Source organism: Pelodiscus sinensis, chromosome 5 (genome assembly GCF_052426305.1).
Source record: "Pelodiscus sinensis isolate ZL-2025 chromosome 5, ASM5242630v1, whole genome shotgun sequence".
Taxonomy (NCBI): domain Eukaryota; kingdom Metazoa; phylum Chordata; order Testudines; family Trionychidae; genus Pelodiscus; species Pelodiscus sinensis.
This window is the reverse complement of record NC_143056.1, coordinates 80,141,155-80,153,655: the sequence shown is the minus strand read 5'-3', so window position 1 is coordinate 80,153,655 and position 12,501 is coordinate 80,141,155.

Below are 12,501 nucleotides of genomic sequence, written 5' to 3'. Positions count from 1 at the left end.
TTTTATAAGAGAGAGTTTATTTTTCTGCAATTGAACTAATATGAAACTCAGACTGTCATGTTTTTCTCTGTCTTTCTCCTTCTATATTTGTTACATGCATATATACATTTAAGATATGTATCACTAACACTTGTAGCAGTTGTTCAACTCCTTCTGTTTTAAAATGAGCAAAAAACTATGTGTATACAAATCATCTATTAAAAATTGAAAAATGAACCACACAACCAGAACCAGTTACTAAAATAAATAATTTAAGGGGGAAGGGATACTCTTTTATGAAATAGATCCTTACAACAAGAATGCCTGGTTTTTAATTAAAATCAGATTTTTTAAAAAAATTCCGTGTTTGCATTCTATAAATATAGTTTATTTGAATTAATTTAAAAAAGAACATTGGACAACAAATGCAAGTCAAATGGTTCTAATTTATAGTGCTACAAACTATAACATGGTCAGACGTGTAACTGCCTGACAGATTACACAGAAATATGGTTTATGCTCCAACCTCTGAAACAAAAACAAATATCTAAAAGCATTCTGCTATTTCTGAAAAATTAAAATGCCAGGTAAAGCATACTGACTGACAAATTTTTTCATACAAACATTTAACTTTAAAAAATAAATCACTATACATTTATTATTTATTTGAAACTATAAACAATACAGAAGAAAGCAACATAGGGATGTTTTCTTTTTAAAAAACCCTTCAATAATAAACACGCATGTACTCTCTTACAAAGTTTAATTTTAATTATCTTCTTTCAAACCTAAGTCAGTGTATCAGCTTCAATCAAGGAAAACACAACAGGAAAAGCATTTCTCCATGATACTCTTTTCCAGACACGTACTGTATTTTTTTAAAGACAATTCACATCCACACCATCCCAAATGACACAAATACAATTATTTAGAATTTATTCTTCACTGTAGCAATTTTTAGTTTGGTAAATTTTTCAAAATTTTTACAGAAAACACAATCAACTAATAGCTATCTTAGCGTAGCCACACTGTTACCTCTTTTTGCACATCTTCTGTCTATTACCCGACCTTAACTATTTTATAAGCATTTTACATATACACATTAAAGACATGAAAAGGATAACACTGTATAAGAGAGGCTCAGAAACAAATTGGGAGTGTAAATGGACTTCTCTCAGATTGCAGACGTACAGATAAAATCCCTGCTCACTGGTATGGGATTATATGTTCCATAAGGAGCTTGGCCTTTTCATATTTTGTACTCGTTTAACCCCCCAAATTTATAGATTTTAAAAATTGACATGTTAAAAGGCCTTTATTTAAGGATTTCAATTAAAACAGTGTTATGTTTTGTCGTATCACCATAATCCCTCTTTTAAAATTACTTAGAATTTCAGTATAACCTAATTAAGTAATTTTAAGTAAGTCTTAACCCAGATACATTGATCTAATAAAAATGTGTTTTGCAAACAGGGAAACTGGACTCCTGAAATGGATTCCTCAGGTATAAACAAAGATATTAAAACATTTCTGTCCCCACAAACTGAAATATTAACTATTTTACAGTACCCATGTTAAAAACCCTAAATATTGATAGAAATACAAATTTTATCAGAAATCAAGCGTACCATTTCATTGCAATTGTATTTATTTATTTATTTATTTATTTTACATTAAGCAGCAGACTTTCTTTTCTCTTTATAGAGAGACAAGGGGACGGAGGGGGGGAGAAAAAGATGCTTCAAAACCCTAACTACCAATCTCAATGTATTATTTGTTTCAATACTCTCTTAAGAACAATTTCTACTGTTTTCAGATACTGCATATTTTACCAATGAAGATATTTTTGTTTGCATTTTGCCTTTTAAAAGGCTTCAGAATCACATGATGGATTTTATAGATTTTCAACCAATTTAAACCTTTTTTTAGTGCCACAAACATCCAGTTTTGCTAAATGAAATTTACTTTATTCATGCCTGAATTATCAGAGCGGAATAAATTGTCCAAAATAGAAAGATCAGGTGAACTACCATAATACAAAAGAACGTCTAACACTTTAACACAACTCCTTTCCCTGATATTAATGTTATATGATATGATTATCAAAACCAAAAAATTGCTCATAAATATAGAGTCTTCCTCAAGAAACAGGTTTTCTTATTGACTAATTTGGCCTCCAGGAATTGCATTTTCCCCCAAATCATCCTGTTTAGCGCTTTACGTTACTCTCAAACTCCCAGTTAATTTTAATTTTACTGGGCTCTTTTAAGACAAATATCTTTCCTTCCAGTTAATCCAAATACACTATTTTTAAAATGTTTAGCATATCAAATGTATTTGTTAATATAGGACGACTACAAAGATTTAAGAAGTACTAATTTTAGAACCTTTTTTCAAACATAACCACAAAAGAAGAATGCATCTTTTACCGGGAATTTATTTTGTATTCTAATGTGATTTGGGCTTGAATACACACTGTTTTAAAGTATTAAGCCATCTTCCTATAACCATATATTATTCACATGCTTTTACAGAGAAATCCAGTACGATGCTACCTTCCTTGCTGCTTTTGTGTAACTAATTAGACTTTAGAAGTACTTCATATTAATTTGCCAGCTTTGCAGCATTTTAACACCCCACCCCTAAAAAAAATTGGATTTCTATTAACTGTCACCAATAAACTGCAAAATCAAAAAGACTGGGGGTCAGGTATTACTTACCCCTCACAGAAATACTATTTTCTCTACATGTCAAAACCCATCAATAACAAACAGTACCTTACCTGGGAACAGGCACCAACCTCTCTTGGCTGATCTTCATTCTGTCCAGAACAGGAGCTTTTACACATTCCCTACAAAATAAGAAAGAACAGCATGAGATTAATGGGTCTTCCGCCCCTTTTGGGATAGTCAATAAGAAAATTCATTCAAGTGGTCTGGCCTTCATGAAGCCTCATAACTCTTGGCCTGAAAAGCATTTTTAAAACCATAATTACATTTTAATTAAGGGAGCAAAAGAATGGTTTTGATAAGTCTAATGCAAATTTTAAATATTATCTCCATACCTGTGCAAGAGAAGTTCCACAACTCCTGCACCTGTTTAGGAGTATGTGGAGGCCTGTACATTTCTACACACAGCATTTCATCTGTATGTTTAGCTTCACATAACACATTATCCCTTTATCTTAAAAAAGAAAAATTCTATTTTAAGAATATTTCAAAGTAATATTTGCAACTATTGATTTATTTGTAGAGAGGGAGATGTGGGATATTTCCTTCCACTGCAATCTTTCTTTCCCTGTTCTAACCCTTGAACAGCTTCCCAGACAGAAACTGTATTGTCCCCTTTCCTTTATCTGTTTTTCAGTAATTTCCATTCATATGTTATAATATACAGTTTGTTCCAGCCTATAGCTTTGAGACCTTTGTATACCTCTCTCACCCATATGGAAGTTCACAACTAAAATCAATGCACTTATGCACTATTTTATGCTTTATTTTCATTTTATTTCATTTTATTTTTAAATTTTTTTTTGCATTCAACATTTTAAAACAATTGGGAAAGGAAAATCATTTAAGTCAGTTGTGTATGCAATCTACAGTGCACTAAAGTTTCAGCTTACCCTATTACAAACCTAAGTAAGTCATCATTTGAAAACAAATAAGCTTAAGATATAAGATTTGCAGGTAGACTTTTTGTAAAATCACTTCTTTCATCATCTGTCTTTCAATGTTTATTATCTCCCAGCCTATGTGGGTGACTATCCTTTCATTTACATTTTCCTTTTCCATACTTCAAGGATCCTGAAAGAATTATGTTTTATTTCATAGGTATTGATTGGCCAATGCAAAGTAAGGAAACATTTGAAATAAATGTTAGCATTTCTAAATCATTTTCTCTCCTGTCACACACCTTCCTCCACACATTTGGTATTACACAACTTTTCCGTACATAAGTCTCCTCCTGATCCTATTAGAACAAACTAGAAGAATTGAGTCTCCTCCCCATTTGCTACAATATTTTTACAGTATTTCTCTCATTTTTGCTTTTAACAGATAAAATGCACTCTACCAACTATTTCACATATTATTGGCAAAATACGTTTTTTTCTTCTCTAGCTACCTGTTGATTATAAGAACCTATATCGTTCTGGCAAAGGTAAATCCTTTCCTGATCTAGTAATTCTTCCAACCATGGTTCTGATGTGAATGATTGGAGTCTGTAGTACAAGGCAGGAAAGGGAAAAGGGGGTGACATCAGGAAATGCCTTATAACATCACAGATATCAAAACAATAGTAAGCTGTTCATTATAGAATCTAATATTTTAAAGAGATACTATCCACAAAAAACTAGTGAGGGGAAGACAGGAAAGGGGAAAGAAAATGTTACTTGGGCTGGGTTACTAGTTATACTTTTTAAATTACTAAAAGCAAAGGGTATTTTAAAAATCTGATTTTCTTTTCACCGTTACCTGCTTAAGATTTACTTGTTTAGTCTTTTAATTATCTGGGAATGTGAAAGTAACCTGTTTGTTTTCACTTTAGTTGCTAGTCAGTTTTACTATTTTTGTACTTGCATGAAGTTTTTATTTTGGGGGTTCAACGAAACTGCAGGGGAATGTTTCAGTTTTAAAATAAGCTCGTTACATTTAAATGTGAATAAAAGATTGCAAAAACATTTCCATCTATAATGTAAGACATTACAAAAACATAAATTTGGTCCTAAAAGTAATTGACTGCCTTGATAAATGATGTTTTGGCTTTCACATATCATACTCCAATCTCTGGCCTGCTTCTTTGCCCATAGAAGTCAACAGAAATTTTGTCATAAACGTCAATGGCAGCAGCATCAGGCCTCTACATCTATGATATGCAGCGAAATAATTTTACATGCAAATTAACCAGCAGCTCATAGAACTTAATGCTCAGCTGAACTTATTTTCCTTTTTGAAGCAGAAGAGTTCCTATATTTCCCTTTTTGTGCACTTTTAACTGATAAATGCCCCCCTGACATTGCCCATGTGAAATTAGAGAGAGTCTATACCCTGTTGTCTTTGATGGGGAAAAATCTTTTCTCTCACTTCGATTAACTATTAATAGCTACTTCTTGTGCTGGTGCCAGCCACATGCTATATGTGATAGTCTAGAAGATAAAGAAATGTTATTGTCTTTTCACCAGGATATTATTTACCTAAATCTCCCAAATCATATATGTAATTCTCATCTCTTTGGGATCAACCTTAATCTATACAGAAACTGAGAAATGCAGAAAAAAAGTTTTTCTTTTTTAAATTCAAACTATCTCTTTCTTTTCTGCTGGTTGCTCTTCCCTTTTTATAATATAGGCCCAAAATCACATTGGTAAACACGTGCATGAGCATGCGCACAGACACATGCACGCACACACATTGAAAATGTTCCCTCAGCTACCTAAATCATGCAGTTTATATCAGTGTAGACAGAAGGGTTGCTCTACCATACAGACTTGCTGTACTGCACAGTCTTAATGGAAAAGATTCAGGTTTTTAATCGGTACCATACAGGATATGCCTATGCATGCTTCCTTTTGACAAAGCCAATGTCCCACAAGCATCTTCTGAGGCTGTCCTTAACCAATGTTAAATATTGTCCTGTTTGTACAACTAATGCTTATAAATGCTTCAGTAAGGACCCCCATGACAGGATCTGAATCTTGGTTTTATTTATTATATTATTCATATTTCTTAATATTAAAAGATGCATGAAAACAGAGAATTACATTTTGAACATCCTCCTCCCCCAGCTCACAGACACTCACTTTATTTGTATTAGAGCAGAAACAGGCACAACACCCTATTGGCTTTTATTATCACCTTATGCATCTAGAGATGAACTGCTTCCCTGGATTGCTTTTTTTCTCTTTTTTTGCATTCTCTCCCATCCCCTCAGTCTGTTATTTTGTGAATTTTTAGGTCACAATTCAGCAAAGTACATATGCATGTGCTAACTTGAAGCATGCAAGCTGACCCATTGATTTCAATGAGATTACTCGTGTGCTTAAAGTTAGCCACATGCCAACTTGGTAAATCTGCCTCACAATGAAACACAGTCATAATGAACTGGGATCAAGTGAAAGTGTGTTTAGTGAAGCATAATCAAAGTACCAAATTATTTCACATTGCAACATGCACCCTGAAATTCTGAGTATATCCACATGCCTCGTACAAGGTGAAATTCAGCTTTTGCAGAGGCCCAGTTCAAGGTTTATTCATCATGTAACTCCTACTTAAACTCTTAAAATTGTGTAAAAGTGGAACTTAAGTGGTGCCTAGGCCTTGGGCTGGCCCGCTACACCTTGCACATCTAAAGGTGAATTTCACCCACTGCGATGTTGTTCCTTAAAGAAGACTTTGTTATAAGGAGATTCCATTGTGTTTACAATTGGCAGTAGAGTCCCTGAATGTTGTTAAGTTTCTCTATACACAATAAAACTTGTCTTAAACAACCACTCAGAAAACCAGCAATTATCAGTCATCTAGCTGTGAATCTTCAACAGACAGGGAAATGACTACAGGAAAATGCACTAGGATACTAAAATGGTTGCTTAAAACAAAGCATTTAATACCTTAGACTTGCTTCTAACTGCAACTTTTACAGTACTACTAGACATTAATTTTCTATCTGGCACATACTATCCTGTGTTTTACCAGCTGGCTCTTTTTATTAAATTAAGTAATTCAATCATTTTAAGCTTGATAAACATTCCTTACATTCACATACTAAAGATAAAGACTTCATGAACTTCATATAACATTCTATATATGTTATATATGGAAGGTGGGGAAAGGAGTTATGAAACAAGATCTTTCACTATTTAAAACATATTTTATATTGCTACAGACTCCTAAAAGTGAGTAGAAGAGAACACTTTTTAAGGTGGCTTGCATTGCTATGTCAGAGGCCTCCTGAGGACTTTGGGACATGGAGTTGGATAACGTCTCCTTAAGGTTGCAAATATTCTGAAGCCATCTCCTGGCAACTGCTCCAATATCATGAGAGTTTACCACACCTAGGGCTGGGCTTCCAGCCCTTCCTCCCCACGAATAATATAACTGACTTATCTGTTTTGTAAGGTGTCATGCACATTTATGGTGCTGTATAATAAAGAGTTAGATAACAATAATAGTAGTAATACCCACTATATAGGCAGGGGAACTGGACAGAGAGATGTGAAGAAGTCAAACAGCAAGTGGGTGGTAGAACTAGGAACACAGTCTCCATTTGTTTCTGCCCAGTTTCACATTTGATCTGTTAGAATGCACCCTAACTATACAAGTAACTATGCCCTCTTGATTGTGATTTGAGGGGAGCACCGCTTGCACCTTCGGCAAAGATCACATCCCTAGACCAATGGGCAAATGCATTTAATACATACTGGTAAGCACAACAGAGAACAGCTCAAATCACTATGGCAACTCAAATCACTATGGGGGTTTTCACTACCTCTTGAAACTTAGTGCCAACATCCTATCCTAATGCCTATTCTGAGATATATAATATACACACAAGCTGAGACGTGCAGTTGACACACAACATATTAAATACATACACTAGTGGCTAATAATCCCCTCCAATAAGTCAGCCCCTAATGCAAGCAACCACTGTAAAATAGCCTCTAAGATTTCCAGCACAATCTTGTTCGGCCTTTACTGAAAGACAAGCCTCTCCAAAGTGACCAGGGTATGTTTGTCTTTTGGGCAGATAGCTAAGGCAGTTTTCATAGTAAAGTAAAATGTCTACTCAGGAATTAAAACACTATTTCTTTAAATAAAACATTCCACTATGGAGGCTTCTTTCACACTAAAGTCTTTTTTCCCCTCCCAGATACTTTCACTCTAAATGGAAAATGACTATAACCAGAACTGTTGGTGAGCAAGACAAGCTTTGGAGCTTATATGAAGCTCTTCTCCTGGTCTGGGAGTTAGGTTCACAGAAGAACTCTATGTAGCTCAAAACCATGTCTCTCTCACTAACAGAAGTTGGCCCATTAAAGATATTACTTCATCCACCTTGTCTCCCTAATAACCTAGGACCAACATGACTACAATAACACTGCATATATCCTGAGCTATCATTACATTGCCATGAAATTATATAGAACGTTCACCACTTCAGAGTTTCAAGTCCAAGTTCACTAGAAATTGGTTTTACTCTATTCTAAAAACATTGTGTTGCTAGCAAATGTATCACCTGGCATCGGGGTGGATTTACAATGAAACATATTGTGCCCTGGCACAGGGTCCCCCCAAAAACACTGGGCTTCTACGGCTGGGCAGTCCATCACTGAGTCCACCAATGCCCCTCCATGTACACGCAGGGGGTGGCCGTTCTGGGTGTGGGGGAGCAGGTGAGCAGGGAGAAACATTGGACAAGTTCAGCAATATTGACAACTGAAATATTTGCCTTTTTACAAAATATTACTTCTGATGACTTAATCGATGATTTTATAAAAACAAGTGTTGAAAGAAAGCTAGCTGAATATTTTTTTTCCAAATGAATAAGTTTCTTCAGAGGAAGTTAAATTTTATTTTTTCATTCATGCGTCATATATACATTTTATTTTTACACATTTAATGCAAACACAAGCTTTCATCTAGACCATAAGTTCTCAACCTGTGCTCCAAGAACTCCATTCAGGTGGACTGAGGAAAGGTTATGAGTTTGGTTTTTTTTACAAAGCAATCTTATACAAAGCACTTTATAATAGTTAGGCTAATGGTACAAACAATATTTGGAAAGATAATTAAGTGGTCCATCGTGACCCTCAGCAATTTTCAAGTGATCTGTGAAAAAAAAAGTTAGATTACAAAAACAATCAAGGTACCTCACTTTATTTTCATTTACTTCTTATTACTTATAATATAGGAGGAGGATGAAGAAAAAAGAATGAAAAATGGGAGGTACAGGAAGAGTGATTGTTCTTTTTCTTGGCTGGATTCCAGGGGTCCCCCCAAAATAAAGCTGAGTACAGGACCCCACTAACTCTAAATTCACCACTGTCTGGCAATTTTAAATCCACTGTTCAAATAGACTGACATTCATAAACAACATTCAATGCCTAAAAAGGTATTCCGTTCCTCAAGATGCTTCCTTGTTATTGTAAAAGAACCAAATGCATAAGGCAACAGTGATACTAGATATATGCCACCACCTCAGAAAAAGAAAAAAAAGGCTGACATTGTCTAAGTGGCTCCATTTAATGATTAGACCTTCCAAGCATGTAACCAGTATATTTCCATAATAGTCCGAAAGCATCAACTCTTCAAAATGAGTTATAAAGAGGGAAAAAGGAAGGACTTCTCCTAAGGCCTTCTTACTTGAAAGATATGCTCAATATGTCTTACAATCACACAGACTCCCATCATCTCAAAATACATCATGATATTTATTTTTGCTTGTAATCAATGACCATTTGATGAGCTTTTTCAGTTGATTTGCGTCTTCATGAGTGACTGACCTCTTTGAACAAGAAGATGACATGTCCAAGAGCCCTCCTATCTTCCTCAGTTTTAGATACTTTCATACTGTGATTATAAGTCACCTGTTCAAGTGGAGGTTAGTTACAACTTCCAGAAAAAAGTCTAAATTTTTAATATAGCTGTCTGCCTACAACCATAAAAAAGTTCTAATAATTATCTGCATTTCAGGGAAGATAATATGCCATTCTTTAATGGGTAAACTTAAGAGAAATTTAATTTACTTAGTTTTATTTGTCCTTCACTGTGGCATCTGGGCTAATAGCATACATTAAACTCAACACACTGATTTAAACTGCTCTCAGTGGACAATACAAAGCATTCTCTCTCCCTTACCAAGACAAACAAGTATAGTAAATATTGTAGCATTTGTATGTTGTCAAAGAATACTTGACCTTAAAGATATGTCTTGTACCACCCTAAAGATCAGTTCCATTGGACTATGGTGGATCATCCAAACAAACTGTTTCCTTAACTGTGAATACCACACTGAAAACACTTTGTATTTGGTCCTGAAGAGTGCACATTTATGGATTGCTAACAGCAGTGCTTCAGTTAAACTCAACCATAACAAGTATGCGTAGGTGGTCCCTACTCAAACCACACAGCCTCATTTATTGCCAATAAAGTCTTACCATTTCCAACTACTATAAGCACCATTGTTATCTTGTCATCACTGGTGGACCTTCAGAGAGCACCGTAAGAACTGAAGCCGAATGGGACAGAATACAACAGAATCTGTTGATAAAATGAAATGATCCATTTCCACAGAAGTGCCCAGTCTGACTCAGGGAGTTTTCCACAGAAATTAAATAGAGATCTATATAAATTACTCTAAAAATCCTACAGACTTTTCCAGGGAATTAGATCCTTTCTATAGAATTTGTAAGCCATTCTACACAATTTAGTAGAGATTGGATCTCTGCTATAGAATTCCATGTGCTAATAAAATATTCAATGGAAAGATAATAATTCTTCATCACATTCCATAGGACTTTCCCCCATAGCAGTGTAATAGGTTAACTGCCCATGTGTAGCTCTTACTGAAGTAAATGGGAGTCACTCATGCATCCGGGAAGAAAATTTGGCTGTGACGTCTGTTGCCATCCCACTGATGAACTTTAGCTGTATCACTACAAGTGGTAGTCATGGCCTGCTCCAATATTCCCTCTAATCTTTTCCATTCATGTGTGGAATAAATTGTATATACACCAAGACATATGCAAATATGCACTACTAGTAGACACAAAAAACTAAGAATGGCTATCACGGGCAGTGGTGATGCCATGGCTTGGGAGAGGCAAGTTCCCCTAGCCTTGCCTATTCTGCTCCACCAGAGCCTACCCCTCAATGTGGCTGCTGCTGGCTTCTACCCAGCCTTCCCCCACACAATGTGGCTGCTGGCCCTTGTCCAATACCCCAGGACAGTGCTCCCAGCCTGGGATAGTGCAGCTACAACCTCCTCCAGCCCTAACTCTCTGATATGGTCATGGGTGGCATGGCTGCAGCCTGCTCCAGCCCCAGAGCTCCAGAGAGCCAGTGGGAGGCAAACTCCAGTGCAGCTCCAGCCTGTCCCTGCCCCAGAGCTCCAGCTGTCAGCACAGCCACAGCCTTCCTCAGCCCTGGAACACCAGAGAGGAGCGCAAGCTCAGCCTTCCTGGGCCATGTCTGCCGGCTGTACTCATCAGCAACCCTCCTCCTCCACAACAGGGCCACCATCAGACAACCAGAGTGGCCCCAGTGCCAGGAGGTCATGTGATGTAACCCCCAGCCTGCTGCCTCATTGGTAAAAGATCTGGGAAAGGCTCTGGGTGGCTGTGGTAGAGCATGGGTGTGGCCAGGTGAGGTAGTTTGGGAAGGCCCCTCCCAATGATACCCACTGCCCATGGTAGGTACTCTGCTAGTCAACTGGGCAGCATTTGAATCTGTCCTGAGTAGCTGCACAAGCACCCAGCTTACTGGAAACACTGACCTACACATTTATCTCAATGCAACACAGCTAGGGTAACGAGACAGCAAATGTGAAAAATTGGGACTGGGATGGAGAGTAATAGGTACCTATATAAGAAAAACCCTTAAATATCAGGATTGTCATTATAAAATTGGGACATCAGCTCATTCAAAACTCAACAAAAATTGGCCTGGCCATTTCCAGTGTGTCAGTTAAAAGCAACCCATTTTGCACAGTTTTCTTCCTAATATTAGTATTATCAGTGTTTTTGTCTACAGTAGTTCTAGAAGAAGCCCTGTTCCCTATTAAGGAAGGTCAATCCATATGGGTATGGTTTCCCCTCATTCAACTAGAAGAATTCCAGATCAGCTCAACAATTTTTATTATATATTATAAAATATGCACGGAGCAACACAAAGGGAGGTTTTATATTTCACATTCAGAGTTAGGGCTACATACTGCCCTTCTTAAATTATGCACAGATGCACCACAATAGAAACATTGCCCTCACTACCTTATTGTTGGCTGAGTTTGTGAGGCCTTACAGTCAACTCAATGGGATTTCAGTTTTCTGTTATTATGTATAATAATTTTTGAATGTCATATCTGATAAATTCCAAAAATTTGGTGGAATCAGTAGCGATCAATAGGCAGAACCTTATTGGCTTTGGTGAAACTTGAAAAACCAGAAGGGGGAACAGGAGGGACATAAAGCCCCTAATATTGCAACCCAGAAGCTTCAACTAAGTTTATAATTGTCTATAAATCAAAGAACAGATTGATGGTAACCATTAATCCCATGGCCCCATCTCAGCTGTACCCATCCTTCCAATACAGTTTAAGACATAGGGGAGTGAGTGGAGGGCACAGAATCTCTGGTATAGGGGAGGTTCAAGAAGTTTCTGAAGTAGATGGGGCTGGAGGGTAGCACACCGGGAGCTTCCGGGGGAAAATGGACGGATGGCAAGGAGTGCCTGGTATAGAAGTAACAAAGTATGTGACTCCCTAGTTTATATGGAAAATAGGCAGGGGGAGGGGAGACAGGAGGAGTGACTG